Consider the following 15,452-nt stretch of genomic DNA (forward strand, 5'->3'; position numbering starts at 1 on the left):
TGGGCAGCCATACTGAGGACTCAGATCGCATTGTCTGCCCCCTAAGACCCATTAGGTTTGCTCTTATAAGCATCTGTTTAGATACCTCTGCTTTTCTGCATTTAGTTTCCCAGGGTGGGACCCCCCCCTCCACATTTATCCCTGGGAGAGCTAGCCCATTGCTCCCAGATTGCATTTGGCTGATGCTATGCAACAACACCTCTTCCCTTCCTAGTTTTGTGTCATCTAGAAATGTGATGCAAACCGTCTGGGTTTTCATTCGGAGCACCGATAAAAGTCCTGAAGCCTAGGCCCTGCAGACAGCTGTCAGTCATTCTTTTTTTTTTAATAATTTATTTTTTATTGGTGTTCAATTTGCCAACATATAGAATAACACCCAGTGCTCATCCCATCAAGTGCCCCCCTCAGTGCCCGTCACCCAGTCCGTCTGTCATTCTTGATGGGAACTGGTATGGTATGAAGGTTTTGAAGTCAAATAAACTTGGGTTTGGTTTCTGGTTCTGCCACCTACTGCGTGATATTGGACTAGCTGGTTAACGCTTTGAGCTTCAGTTTCCTCATCTGTAAGGTAGGGTTGTGAGGGGCAAGGGAGAAGCTGCAGGGAAAGCATTCAGCACATGGATTCATTAGTCAGCGTCTGTAGGTTATGGTTACTTAACCTACCTAACCACTTATTCATCCAATTAATATACTAGACCCGGGCTAGTATATATACTACAATCAACTATATACTAGAACCCGGGCCTATATTTCTTCATCTTGTCCGCGAATATCTTGTTAAGTGCATTGCTAGAAATGCCACTTCGGTAGAGTGGTTTCCTTAGGAGATCAGGGCGGGGACGACGTAAACAGCAATCAGATCCCAGCTGCATATAAATTTAGGAAAGATAGTGAGCTACCAGTGAAGTTGGGTGACCTCGACAACAGTCAATACACCGGCCGCAGGCGCGTACTGGGCAACCACTCCGTGCCTGGCAGTGAGCTGGGGACAGCAAGGATTTTTACAATTGAAAGGCAGTGTCTGGTGTTCAAGGAAAGAGGCTACAATTCCAGCGTCAGAGGGGCTGGTCTGGGTCATGGAGCTGAGGGCAGAGGTTTGCATCCACTGGTTCTTGCCTCAAGCACTCGGTTAGGCGTCAGGCCCCTGCCCCCAGCCGTCCATCCCATTCCCCGGAGGCGCCCGAGGGGCGCGGGGTGAGTGAGAGGAAGGCGGGGAAGAACGTCGCCGTCCCGCGCGGGGGGCCCAACATCTGGAAGGTGGAGGTGTTCGCGCTGGAGGCCTCTGCTAAGTGCTTGGGGTGCACAACCACGGCTCGCGTCTTCTCAGCACCTGCGACGGGTCCTTGCGAGGAGACCGTTCATTTTGTTGGTAGCCGTTCCCTTCCGTCCGCTCCCGGGGCCAGCCTTCGGCCGCAGGGGCGCGGGGGCGGGGGGGGGGGGGCGGGGGCCCGGGGCGGGGCGCCTCTGCAGACCCCGAGGCCGCGCTCCCTTTGGACCCCGCAAGCCCGGCTGCTCGGGGTCCGGCGCTCTGCGTTCCCAAGACTGGTTTCCTAGATGGAGTCGGAGGGAGGCGAGCGAGGAGGCGCTGCTGGGTTTTTCTTTTCTTTTCTTTCTTTTCTTTTTTTTTTTGGTTGTTGTCAGGGTGCCCGAGGGCAGGAGGGGGAGGAGGAGGGGGCAGAGCGCGCGCGCCAGGGCCCCGGGCGGAGAGGGGCAGCCCCGGCGCCCCGAGGAGCGCGGCGTCCGCGCCCGCAGCGGCCGCCCGAGCCCGAGCCCGAGTCCGAGCCCGAGCCCGAGCCCGAGCCCTAAGGGGCAGGGACGCGGCCGGGGCGAGGAAATCCGGGGGAGGCGCGCCGATTGGTGCGCTGGTCGGGGCGTGCGCTCCCGGGCGCCCCGTGATTGGTGGCGGGAAAGCGGCAGGTAGCCCGGCCCCCCGCCGCCACGCCATTGGCCGGCGGGCTCTCCGGCTGCCACGCCATTGGCCGGCGGGCTGCCCGGCTGCCACGCCATTGGCCGGCGGGCCGCGCAGCCGCGCGCCGATTGGCCGGGGCCGGCCGCCGAGCCCGGCTCCCTTCGGGCGCCCGGATTGGCTGGCGGGGAGAGGCAGGTATCCGGGCTCCGCGGCTCCTCCATTGGTGGGCGGGGAAGGGGGGTTGGGCGCCGCGATTGGTGGGCGGGGGGCCGGGCCTGGGCCGGCGGGGAGCGGATTGGTCGGAAAGTAGGTTAGTGGTGCGACATTTAGGGAAGGCAGAAAGTAGGTCAGGGACGGAGGTGCCTGTTTACCCGCGCCGGACTCACCGCCGCCGCCGCCGCGGGATCCGAGTGGGGGCGCGGACGCGGGCGCTCCCGCGAGCCTCGGTGAGTGTCGGGCTGGCGGCGGCCAGCGGCGCGGCCCCGCGCTCCCCGTCGGGGGCCGTTAGCACCCGGGCAGGCGCGGCGCCCCCGCCACCGCCCCGGGGCGCAGCCCGGCCGCCGGGGCGCCCTGCCCGACGTGCCCGCTGCCGGCCTTAAAGGGCCCGTGCCCGCTCCCATGCCCCCACCCGGCCGCGGGGAGGCTGCGCCCCTTAAAGGCGCCGCGCGCGGCCGCCCCCATCCTCTCCCGCGGGGGCTGGCGCTGCAGGGTAGGGCGGGCAGAGGTGCCGCAGGCGCCCTTAAAGGGACCGGAGAGTGTCCGCGGGAGCGCCCACCTCCCCTCCGCGGGCATCGCTACCTGCCGGGGCGGGAGGCAGCCGCCAGCTGCCTCTTAAAGGGGCAGCTCCGCCCTTGGGGAGCCAGGATCCGGCTCAGGGCGCGTCTCAGGATGTATCCCCGGGAGCTGGGGCGGGGGGTGGGGGGGCCGGGGGGACCCCCGAGTGGACCGTTCTTGACGGCTGCACCCCCAAGGGCGCTGGGCGAGCAGCGCCTCTCCTGCCCTCCCTCCTCGCCATCTCCTGCGCTTCCCTTTCCAGAGCCTGCGGGGCTGGGAGGGGGCGGGAGGGCGTCTCCGTCGGGCTCGGGGAGCGCGAGTCCGCTCGCCCCTTCGGCCCTGTCCCGTCGCGGGGCCCGGGCGCTGCCCTCCCCCCCGTCCCTCCCCCCCCCCCCCCCGGGAATGTGGGGCCCCGGCTGGGGCGGACCTCAGCCCGCGAACTTTCGTCCGGCCCGCGCCGCCCGTGTCCCCGGCGGCCCCGGGAGCATCCTCCGTGGGGCTCTGAGCAGGTGCCCGACGGCTCGGGGATGTCCCGCCCGCCCGGCGTCCAGGCGTGGGCCCGCCGCCCGCCCGCGGAGCCCTGGAGCCCCGGAGCCCCGCGGAGGGCGCAGCCGGCCCGGCCCCAGCGCGGGGCTTGACAGATGTCAGCAAAGGAAGGTTCCCGCTCGCGAGGGCCGGCGCTGACGGCCGCGAGAGCTGCGGTGTGCCGGGCGGTGCAAGTGCAAGAGTGGGAGTGGGTGCCGACCGCGGGGCCTGAGTCAGCGACCCCCGGAGGGGTCTCGGGAGCCGGCGGCGCGGGGCGCGGGCAGGTGTCCGAGGGCCGGCGCGGGGCGGGGGGTGGGGGGGGAAGGGGCGCCCTGGACCTTGGCGTCGGGTGGCCCTGCCTGCCCCGGCCGACGGGGGACCAGGCTGACACCCTCCCTCCACGTCCCTATCCCCGTCTCCCTCCTCTGCTCGGCCCCTGGCCCCTCCCCGGCCCAGGAGCCTTGCTAGTCTCTGCTCCCTGCTTACAGAGCTGCTCCCCAGCCTGGAGTTATTAGCCGAGTTTTCTCACCTAGCTTCCAGAAATAAGATTCGGTATTTGTGAGGAAGCATGTCTTGACTGTAGCTGTATTTCCAGGGTCTTCGTTTTTATTTATTTATTTATTTTTTTTAAGAATCCACAAACGCTGCCCATTAGATGATGCATCTCGGTTCCCACAAGGCTTGCCTGTCCTTCTGACATCTGCTGCTGTTCCCCCACTTTAATCTATTTTTATGTGACAACTATTATTTTAATTCTTCTGGTCCCATTGATATCAGGATCTGTCAATTTGGGTTGGTGGAGTTTTTAATTAATGTACTGGTTGAATCATGAGCTTAAAATAATCAGTGCTGCTCCTGAGCAGTTTAGAATAATCTCATGCTCTTCGTGCTTGCAAGTAAAAGGAAAAAAAAAAAAAAAAAGTCACTGCTGTTAAATTACATTTCCATATCAATGAAACTCCAAAAATATTTTTTTCAAACATAAATATTGAATTTTTTGGTCCATGATCTGTTACTGAGTTCACTTGATTGGTAAGTCTTTCAAAACAGTTTGTTGAAGCTATTTGGAAGGCTTTGGAATTGCCTATATCATCTGAAGCTGGATCTGTGGAGGTATTTTGTTTTGATGGTTAGATGTAGCCAGTGAAGAAGAATAATTTAAACTGTAGTTAAATGTACGCCTTTTTCCAACCCCTCAAGTTTAAAGAGAAGGCGAGAGAAAGGAACAAGCGGTGGAAGAGCACTAGCCTGAGAGTCGGAACATGCTGGTTCTGGCCCAGATTTGGGTTTTCACGGCTGTGCCACTTGGGGCAAGTCACTGAACCCCTCTGGGTTCTGTTTGCCTCAGATGGAAAGTAAGGCAGTTGAAATAGGTGATCTCAAAGGTACCTCCTGCCCTAGAGTCCTCTACATCTCTTAATATTTAATACGTTTGAGTTCAGGTTGGTATTTACATCCAGAACATCTGAGCTGAAGTCCTATTTTCACAGGAAACTTAAACAGAACAACAGATGGGGTTTTTAAAGAATCCATTTCGAATGATTTATAAAATGATGACTACTCGGGAGTTTGTCTGCCTTCTGCAGAAGAGGTTTGCATACCACATGGAAGAAAAGGAAGTGGCCGTGTTTTCAGATTTATCCTTCCACGCCAGCAATCTCTGTGCAATTTATGTATTCCACGATGAACGAGCACTGTGGAAAGACTTGGCTATGTTAACAAAACTGCATGAGAGTATATAAAAACTAAATATTTAATATCTCTCTTTGGTGTAAGAGTTGCTTTCCTTCTGTGAGCTTTCTTCTGTTTGCGATTGCAACATCAGCTCTGAGGGTGGTTAGAGAAAGTCAGTATCAAAGAAACAATTTCTGCCCCTTACGACGTTACAGTTACAGGATGATTTTAGTTAGCATCACGGTAGATACTGGCAGGGAAGTAAAAAATCCTCTCTAGACCTTGAGGTTTAGTGAAGAGCCCAGAAACACAGGCACGCCACCCTCTGCAGTCTTTTCTTTCCTCATTGCCACTTTGCCACTTTGTCACAACAAAAGTACCCCAAACACCCACCCTGGCTTTTCTCCTCTTTCTCTCTCAAAACAGGACCTGCTCCGACTTGAACTGTCAGCATCTCTTCCTTCTTGCTCAAAATGTCCTGCCACCCCCCACCCCCCTCATGTCTCCTCCTCTCTTTCCAGTTCAGAAAAAGCAACTGGATCTCTCTCTTCTGTTTCTTTTTCTTGGACCTTCACTTTGGGCGGGAGCCTGGACTCTGGTGCCAGGACTTAGGACTTGGGTTCTGATTAGACAAGTGCTTGACCCCTCTGCGCACAGGCTCCTCCCCTGTGGTGTAGCAACAGTGCCTGTCTCATGGAGTCTGCGTGAGGATCAAGGGAGATGGTGCATGTAAAATGCTTGGCACACAGGAAGCCCTCCCTCAGCGCCTGCTGCCACGCCCTCCCACCGCTGCCAGGGTCCTGCCCCCTGAATATCCTCCATGCTGTTTGTCCTCAGCCTCCTCACCAACCCCAGAAAAGCATTCATCTCAATTTAGTAGAGGAAGGACAGAAGGGGGGGAAAAACAGCCCTTCTGTGGGCCTGTGATGCAGCAGGCAGCTTTCACTTGTCTGTACAGGGTACCCCTGAATCTGGATGTCTGTCTCCCCTCTCCCTGCCCGGCAGCCTCTTGCAGGGCTGTGAACGTTCACCTCTTCCACTCTCTCATTTGCTCTGTCTGTCACTCCCACCCTCTGGCTGCTCTCTCTACAACCCTTCTCTGTTGTTCTCACAGATCTCCAAAAACTTTAAGTCTTGAATTCCAGGGGCCTGTCCTTAATCCAGAATGGTTGTTCTGGGTCCCTCTGCAGCTGTTCCCCTACCTTTCATTCCATCCGTCTTCAAATTCCCTCTTCCTTCAGCCTTTGGGTCATGATGCTTTCTTGGTCCTCTTCCTGCACACCCTTAAAGGTGGGTGTTTGCCCTGCCCACTGCTCTTCATACTGTTCCTCTCACCCAGGGTCCCATTTTCAGTCCCAATCTGTCTCTCCTGCTTCAGCTGCTAGCAGGTTCATCGTACACATTAATGGCCCCTGGAGCCAGCATTTGTGATCTTGGAGTCATAGGCTGCATGCTACTTGCAAGTGCTGTCTCATCGCACTGGTGCCTGTACCCCTCGACCCCCAAGCTGTCCCAAGAGGCAGTCTGTTTGAGTGGTGAAAAGTGCAGATTGCACATCCTAACTCTTCCTTACCAGCTTTATGATTTGTGGTCAAGTTCCTTGCTTGCTAGGTCTTGGTCTCCTCAGTGATAAGCCTGGGATCGCTGGAGTCCTTACCTCAAAGAGTTGTGGTGTAGATTAAGTGAGTTAAAACTATTTAAAAATACATGAAGCTATTCATGGCACACAACAAGCATTCAGTGAGTGTTAGCTCTTGGTGCTTCTCCTTCTTGCCTCTGCATATCCAGCCTGCCTGGCTGTGTGCACAGGACTATCCAGTCAAACTGAGGGGCTATCTGTTCCCTGGACCAGCCCTTGGCCCACTCCATGTTCCAACTCTCTCATGCCAAAATCTTATTCTTCTCTAAGACCCAGCTCAAAGCTTGGTCCTCCAGGAGCTATTTCTTCATTGTGGTTGTTTTCCTCCTCACACCTGGCAGCAGTGTCCCCAAGGCCTGGATTTAGCTTGAATTGGTAGGCACTGCTGCATGTGTTGGGCTGTTTCGGGGACTAGCTCCCCTCCTTGCTCAGGCTAAGCACTTTGGGGGGGAATTCGTCTTGATTTCCCCAAGTCGCCTTCAGGATGTGCTTGTCCAATCTCAATTAATGATCCTTTGAGGAGGAGATGAGGGGATGGGGTGCATCAGGGACGTGCGTTGGACATGGCCAGGAGTAGTTAGATCTACAGGGAGGAGAGATTTGAGTTTGGGACTTAATGTGGTCAGAGGGATGAGATTGGATCAGCTTTAGTCATCTTTGCTTTAGGGGAATGTCGAGTGCTGGCATATGATGAGAAATGATTTTTACGTTAGTACATGCTGTCCTTTCAAACAGCGTAAACTCATGTTCATCCAGCCTGGTTAAAGAAGGGGATGGAGGTCTGCTGGATATCCTATTCTGGGTAATATGCTACCCATTGGATTTTGTATGTATACCAAGTAAAACATTTCCATATATTTACATCTTCAACTACTGTTTGAAATATGTGACCTGGGCAAATTAGTTAGCTGCTTATTACCTCATTTGCAAAATAGAAATAATAGTACTGATGGTATTAGTGGCTAACATTTTATTGAACACTTTCTGTGCGCCAAAGATGTTAGTCACCTTATGTTTCTTAACATATTTAACCTTCCCAACAACCCCATGAGGTAGGTACATGATTATCTTTCTTTTTTTTTTTTTTTTTACAAGTGTAGTGGTTTTGGAAACTGCCCAAGGTCACTTAGCTAGTGTGGGGCGGGGCAGGATTTATGGCCAGAGGACTCCAGAGTCTGCTCTCTAAGCACCGTCCTTGGGATCTGCTGGGGGGAGCCACCAGATGAAATGGTGCGTGTGCAGTGAGTGGCTAGTCCTGTGCCGGGAGGCAGTGATGGGTAACCAATCTTTTTTTTTTTTTTTTTTAAGATTTTGTTTATTTATTCATGAGAGACACACACACATAGAGAGGCAGATACACAGGCAGAGGGAGAAGCAGGATCCCTGCAGGGAGCTTGATGTGGGACCCGATCCCAGGACCCTGGGGTCACGCCCTGAGCTGAAGGCAGATGCTCAACCACTGAGCCACCCAGGCGCCCCGATTGGTAACTAGTCTTACTGTTGACAGATGTGGTTGTGCACCTTGTCTCCTGCAGGACTGAAGTCCTCTGCAACAGGAGTCGATGGCGGTTTCGATCTCACCCCAGGAGCAGTTCCGAGGGCTTGTGAACATTCTTCTCACATCCCTTTGTGCACTTCTGTCTCTCTTGCATCTTCAAGCCTGTCTGTGGCATTGATCTGACATGAGCCTTGTGTGGCTCTGCCAGCCGTTCCCCTGGCAGCTCCGGGCGTGAGATGAACTTCAGAATGGAGCCCGGTACCCCTTGCCCCCCTGTAGCCATCTGCAGAGCTCCTCGCTGGGGAGGAGACCTTTTCAAGAGTCTCTCACCTCCCTCCTCCTCTCCCCAGCTTCTTAACCCAAAGACAGGCATCAACAGCCTTGGTGTATATATATATTTTTAATGCCAGTTGTTTCCCGAATAGATTTAGATAGTAAGGGAAACATTGTCTTGTGTCAAGAACCTGTTACATAAAAATGTGTTATATAATGTTCAAATATATACTGCACAGTGGAATTAGATACCACTTTTTTTCCCCCAAAGAATAGAAAGATAATAAACACAGGCTATACTGAATGTAATTAATCTCGGATTTGGAAAGCCTGGAAAGACATGCTCTGCCCTCAGAGCTATTGTTTGGAACCTCTGTTATCCTCCTTGAGCGCTCCAAGTGTAGGATGTATGGGAAGTTGACCTGAATCTGCCATGGAATGCTATTGTGAAATACTCTGGAAATTGTCTTTTTCGGGGGGTGATAAATTCCTTGACATCTTGCTTACTTCCGTTTTCCTCATATCCAAGTAGAGGGAAGAAGCTCTTTTTGCCCCTCATACTTGGGCCAGTGAGGTCATTTCTAACCAGGTTTCTGTTCTACCCTCTGCTTCCTTCCATTCTTCCCATACAACATGGCCAACTTTGCCTTCCAAAAACAGCTCTGTTGCCTGCAGCCTGTGGTTGACACCCCTGTGTTCAGTGCTCCAGACTCTCCAGAGTCTGACCCTGTTCCCCCTCGCCCTCCCTGCTCTTCCATCCCCACCCCCATTCCCAGAATAAGCCCGGAGCCAGAGGTTCAGTGCTGCTTGTCTCTGCCCTCCCCTGCCTGGGCCACCCATGCCATGCTCCTTTCTGCTGTCTGTTTTGCTTACATAACCCTCCTTGACCTGAGGGGTATGTCCTCTTTGTCTTAGCCTGCCTCCGATGTCACTTCTTTGTGCAGCCTTCTCTGGTGCCATTTGCCCCCTTTACGTACATAGTACATACTCTGTCTTTTTCACTTTTGATTGCCAGCCATTCATTCAGAAGCAGTGGGACTTCATAATTAGCAAATTATCACATTGTATCTGATCAGGATGGCTGGTTCTCTCATTTTTTAATCGTTTCACAAATAAATATCTTGTCATCACTTCCCATTCTCCAACTCTCCTCATTTACTCCTTCATTGTAGTGTATTGGATGCCTACTGTGTGCACAGGATTGTTATGGGCTCTGAAGATACAGCAGTGAACAAAACTGAGTCCCAGCAAGAGAGAGATAGTAAACGTTGAAGACGTTCACTTCTGGTAGTGGATAGATGTGTGGAAAGCAACCACACAGAGTAAAGCAATAGTGATGATGAATGGTGGGGGAGAGGTTGCTTTAGCTGGGTCCCCTGGGGAGGCCTTTCTTAAGAGGTGATATTTAAGCTTAGCTGCAGGAAGATCTGGGGGTGAGGAGGGGAAAGTGTCCCAGGAAGTGGGAACAGCAAGTGCAAAGGCCCTGAGGCTGCAAGTAGCTTGTTTTTGAGGAAAGTAGAGGCCTGTGTAACTGTATTATGAGTTCCTTGTGTACAGATACTTTATCCTCCCTGTGACCTGGGCCCAGTGCCAGAAGGTCCCTGCAAATATTCGCATACAGAATTGGAGCATTTGCCCTTAGTTATGTATTATAGAAATAGCAGTTAACTACATTCTGCAACCGAAAGGCTTTTAATAAAACTTTAGATTTCACATAAATTAACAGCTTGAAGGGTTTTCTCATAAATACACACCTAGCATGTACCATCAACTATCGCTGTTTCAGTTGTGTTTAGTGCAGAGCTTCAGCCCTCAGAATTCTATTTTACATGCACAGCCATCTTAAAAACAGGTCTGTTCCCAAAGTTCACTTGTCAGGCAGTTGAAACCTGGGATAACTTTTTCTATAGAAACAGATGGTTTAGTTCCGAGGCGAGCCCACAAACACCATTTCCTGCTGACTGTGGTTGAAGCCATCCTGTTTAGTACTAAAGTATCCTCAGCATGAATTAAGTAAGCCTTCTGCAGCCGGACTCCCTCATCTAGATGGCATTATAGGTCATTTACTATTAGCATCAATGGGGCCCATCTCCTACTATTTTTCCAGTCTGTCAAAAAGTTTTATGAAAGGAATTCTTGCCTTTGTTGCCTTTGAGATTTATAAATGAGCCTGTGGCGTGCAGAAGGGAGAGAGACCTGCCATGGGAGCTGGGAAAGCCTGGGGCCCAGTCTTGGCCACCGACTTGCTGAATAACTTTGAGTAAGCTGCCCTCACTGAGCTTTGATTTCTCAGGTCCTTCTTGGTTAGAAGAGCCTGTTTACACACCACAATGGGAAAACATCCATATATTTCACTCTTTGCACCTGCCCCCAAATGGCTGCCTCCAATTTCTTCTTGAAGAAGTAGATGTACGCAAATAATGAGGAGCTCAAGAAGCTCTGGTGTATGCTACTCAGCAGTTGCGCACTCTGTCTGCACCCTCAGTTTGATCTGCTATCTTTCTTAATGAGTGGAAAGAAATTTCGTCCTAGAACTTTGGGTCCAGATAAGACTCCTGTGTTCTTGGCCAACTTATCTTCCATATAATTATGTAAACTGGTTTTTCTTTTTAACTCTTGGGGATAAAAATGGTGACTATGGTTTGTTACTTATGAATTATACTTCTAAGTGCCCTTAGGGAATGAAACGAATTTGCAGGAGAGAGCAGAGCTGAAAGAGTGTGGGATCAAAAACAATTTTAAATGTTAAATGCAAAGCTATTTTCAGTATCCTGCTGGAGGAAAAAAAAAAATTTTTTTTTTTAAGGCTTTCGATGATAGAAGAGGTTTCTGCTCCAAAGGAGAAAGGAGTCTCAGGTTTGGCAGTGGTGAAAACTAGCTAACGACCACCCCTCCCTTCCTCCTTTCCTCTCCCTGCCTTTGGCTTTGGTGTCATGAGCCACATTTGCCATTTGAGAACTTTGCTGTTTAAAGGACTCTGGGATGCAGGGTGTTAGGGAGGAGTTAGAGCTCACATGGCTCAGGGCACAGGGTGCTTTTCTGCAGATTTCCCCACCAGATTTGAGCAAAGGAAGCCTCCTCAGGATTTAAACAGCATTTTCAGCATGGCCTCTGGTCAGCTGTGAATGAGATATTTGATTATTGTTTTGGTTTTTTTTTTTTTTTTCTTTTCTTTTCTTTTTTCCTTATGTGAAGGCACAGCAAGGAGTTGGGGGAAGAAATTTCTGCTGCTTGTCACTTTGGAGCTGGAAGGTGGCATCATACCTGGCCTTCCTCCTTAGATGCTATACTAGGAGCAGAGAATGGTGTCTGTTTTGTTCTCGGCTGTATGTAATCCCAGCAACTAAGACAGTGTCTGCACAGAGTAGTTACTTAATAAATACTTACTAAATGAATGAATTCAGCCTGGGGAAACCTCAACTTTCCTTCCCTCTTTAACCCTCATGAGCTTGGTCTTGCCAGCATACTTTGGAGTTTAGGTTACCACATCCTTTTGACATCTGTGTTCTTCTTTTCTTCAGGTTGGCCAGACATCAGTATCTTTATTGATGATTGGGACTTAACTGGCCACAGTTGTCCCAGCCTGGCTGATGTTCATCTTTATGTTATCTTTAATTGGCCTCAAAGTGCCACAAATCAATAGCTGAGCTGCGTCAACTAAAAGAAAACTTACTGTGTATTTCTTTGGGCATAAGTACTACACATTTATTCAGTCAACACATCTCTGAAGGGCCAGATGCCAGGCACTCAGGCTAAACCAAGAAGGAGAGCAGAGTTGTTATAGGGGCGCCTGGCTGGCTTAGTCAGTGGAACATATGACTCTTGATCTCAGATTTGCAGTTTCAAGCCCCATGTTGGGTGTAGACATTACTGAAAAAATAAAATCTTTAAAAAAAAATTAAAAAGAAAGAGTTGTAGCCAAGGAGCCTGCAGTTTCATCTGTTGATAGAAGATAATCCAAGGCCATGTATAAAGCCAATGAAGTGGGCTAGACTATATGTAAGTACTACAGGAGTTCAGAGACCAAAGAGATCTTTTTGTGAGTTCTCATGGAGAGGAGGAGGCCTCATGGAAATGATCAGGATTAATGTATACCTTTCAGATTCACAGACAAGGGTGGATAGCACAGGTATTTCCAGGGAGTGTATGGGTGGGAACATAGCACAATTAAAAGCACAGAAGTACGAATGACCAACCTCTATTCAGGAACGGAGACTTGCCTAGAATGGAGGGTTCTCCAACAGTGGTGAGAATTTAAGTTTGGAAGATCAGTCAATGCCTAAACATGAAGCACATCATTTCAGATGATAGTAATTACTAGTATATAGAGAGTTCTTATGATGTCCTTAGCATTTCACATGTATTATCTGATTTAATGCCTGTAAAACCCCATGAAATGGTACTATTATTAGCATCATTTTAGAGATGAGGAACTTGAAGCACATAGGGGTCCAGTGACCTCCCTAAGGTCAATTTAGCTAAGAAGCTGAGGATGTAAGCTTAAAAACCAGGCCATGGAAGCTCTTGACCATTGGACCCTGCTATCTCTCAGTGTCCTTCACATGCAGGATTTGGATTTGGTTGGGGTGTTAGAGTCATGAGCTGGAAGTGGACAAGGCTCTGTTTAGCCTACTTCTTCATTTTGTAGGTTGAGAAACCCTGTGAGGCTAAGTGGCAAGTCAGAGTTTACCTGGTGAGGTAGGTAGAGACTGGTAAGCAGTGGAGGGAGAACCACTAAAGTTCATTTTACTGTGGTTATGATTACGATTTCAGTGATGTGAAATAATTATCCCTAAAGCTATGTGTTTCAGTTGTATCAGAGCAAAGAGGGGACTAGCTGCAGTAGAGACCTGTTAGGAGGCTGCTAGCTGAATCCAGACAGAGAGTTAGAGGGAGCCGGAGCTGGGAATTGTCAATTATGTTAATTGACATGGCTGTTTTCCGTCACCCTTTAGATTTCTAGAGTGCAGCGAACATCTGCCTGTGTGTCTTTCAAGTATGTGGAATCTGCAGTGTACTGTGACCGAGATGCCTCGGTTAATGAATCCTCCAGAAGCAAAGCACCATTATGAATGTTTAAAAACAAATACCCACATTTTCTGGAAAGAATACGAGATGAGGAACCAGATAACTTGCATTCTAGACTGCTTCTGCTACTTAAGCACCAGGTAGCCTAAGTCAAATGACATAAACGTCTCAAACTGTGGCTGGTTCCTTATCTGTGGAACAGTCGTAACAATTCTTGTCCAACCCCTTAGAGTGTGGGTCTGATGCTGGAATGAGATAAGGAAAGAATAAGGGTTTTGAAAGCTATAAAGTTGCTCCCTGGTTAAAGGGAGCCCTGTTGAGGTTTTCAGAGTGAAGGGGTGCTTGTGTTGCAGGGATAGCCTGGAGGGCATCGAAGGAAGTTTCCCCTGCCTCTAGGGCATGTTTAGGGATGTGGCGCTGTCCACCAGATGGGTGCTGACGGGCCTCACTTTGCTGAGTAGGGCCATATTTTAAAGGTGATGCTATATTTCACTCTTAGAGATGGGAAACCACTGCCTGGGCATGGCTGGAAAGGTTAGGCGGAGATACTCAAGTTAATCTGTTCTCCTCTGCACACACCTCTCAGGATAGTGATGGGCATCTGTGAACCTGAAAAACAAGTGTCAGGATCTAGCCAGCTGGCCAGTGGGGTATGCTGGGATGTTTCACCTCTTCTGGGGCATGAGGCAGAAATCCAGAAGGACCTCAATTAGCCTAGGGGCTAAAGGGTGAGCCAGCGTGCCGTCCAGGTAATACCTGCTTCTAAAGCCTGTAGCAAAGTTTTGATTGGAGATGTGCCAAATCTTAATTTTTGTTAGTTTTGTAAGGTTTGTATATTATTATTATTAATACCTAACCTTTGAGAATTTGCCATCTGCCAAGAACTGTGCAAAGTGCTTCTGTGTCTTTACCCATTTAATACAGTAGCCCTGTGGGGTGGATACTGTTAGTCTCACTTTCTGCTTAGGGAGACTGAGACCCAGAGATGCTTCAGATAACATACAGGGGACAGAAAAGCTGTGATTCAAACCCAGGACTCCAGAGCCTACACTCTCAACACTACCATCTTCTTTCTACCTTTTCCTGGCACCCCACATGCTCCCTACCCTGGTTTTGAGGTTTCTGACATCACAGTGGATCTTTAGAAGGCATTTTTGGTTGATAAATGACACGTCACACAGTGACCTCAGCTCACTGTAGCTCTCTCTTCTTCATAGCCCATGGCTGACCTCGAGCAGCTCTCACCAGCTGCTGACAGCCCACGAGCAAATGGATGCTAACACTGAATGCAGCAGATTGACCAACTCTTGCTGCCTAATGCATGTGGGAATTTTAAGGCAAGAAGAAGACAGTGCAAGGGATTGCTCTGGGTCAGTTTTTCAAAAAGTAGCCACCTACCTTGTAGTCTGCTCAGTGTTCATCATGATGCTTGTCAAAATCTCCCCACAAAAGTCTTTGCAAATGTCATGATTGTGATAATACTGCTTACCTCTGTGTGTGTGATTTGCAAAGTAGTTTTTACATGTGTTCTCTTGTTAGTCTTCACCACGGCCCCATGAGGAGAGGTTTTTATAAAGACTCATTTTTCAGGCTGTGACATATCTGGAGAGTTTAAGCAACTGCCCTGGATCCCAAAGCTAGTCATCAGTGGCACAGCCAGGACTTACACACTGCTTTCCTGACTTTAACTTTTACTCTGTTCCCAAGATTCTCTTTGCTTTCTCTATTAAAGATCTTGTTAGGGCAGCCCGGGTGGCTCAGTGGCTTAGCGCCACCTTCAGTCCCTGGTGTGGTCCTGGAGACCCGGGATCGAGTCCCATGTCGGGCTCCCTGCATGGAGCCTGCTTCTCCCTCTGCCTGTGTCTCTGCCTCTCTCTCTCTCTCTGTGTCTCTCATGAATAAATAAATAAAATTTTTAAAAAAGATCTTGTTAAATAACCTGATTTACTGTATTCAAAAATCAGCAGGAATTATTAAATTGAAGTATTTTGTGCTATATACTGTTAGTGAATCAGAATAAATAAAAGATCATGTAATTGGTTGTTGTGTTGGGTTTAATTGATTTGCACCTGCTTTGTATGGCATAGAATACACATATATCTTTTGTGGTATATTTTTGGACCAACAGCCCT

At 50.1% G+C, this 15,452-nt stretch overlaps 1 protein-coding gene across 12 annotated transcripts in view; it reads left to right on the plus strand.

The window, feature by feature from the left end:
• Positions 1-2,198: 2,198 nt before the first annotated feature.
• Positions 2,199-15,452, plus strand: part of ARNTL (aryl hydrocarbon receptor nuclear translocator like) — a 101,444-nt gene continuing 88,190 nt past the window's right edge. For 4 of the 12 annotated variants that reach the window (XM_038569072.1, XM_038569074.1, XM_038569071.1 and 1 more), the window contains exon 1: positions 2,202-2,355. The gene's annotated coding sequence lies outside the window, so the exon portion shown is untranslated. Of the gene's footprint in view, positions 2,356-15,452 lie in introns of all 12 variants that reach the window. The other 8 variants (XM_038569067.1, XM_038569069.1, XM_038569068.1 and 5 more) reach the window with 5 other exon arrangements.

The sequence above is a fragment of the Canis lupus genome, chromosome 21 (genome assembly GCF_011100685.1).
Source record: "Canis lupus familiaris isolate Mischka breed German Shepherd chromosome 21, alternate assembly UU_Cfam_GSD_1.0, whole genome shotgun sequence".
Classification (NCBI taxonomy): Eukaryota; Metazoa; Chordata; class Mammalia; order Carnivora; family Canidae; genus Canis; species Canis lupus.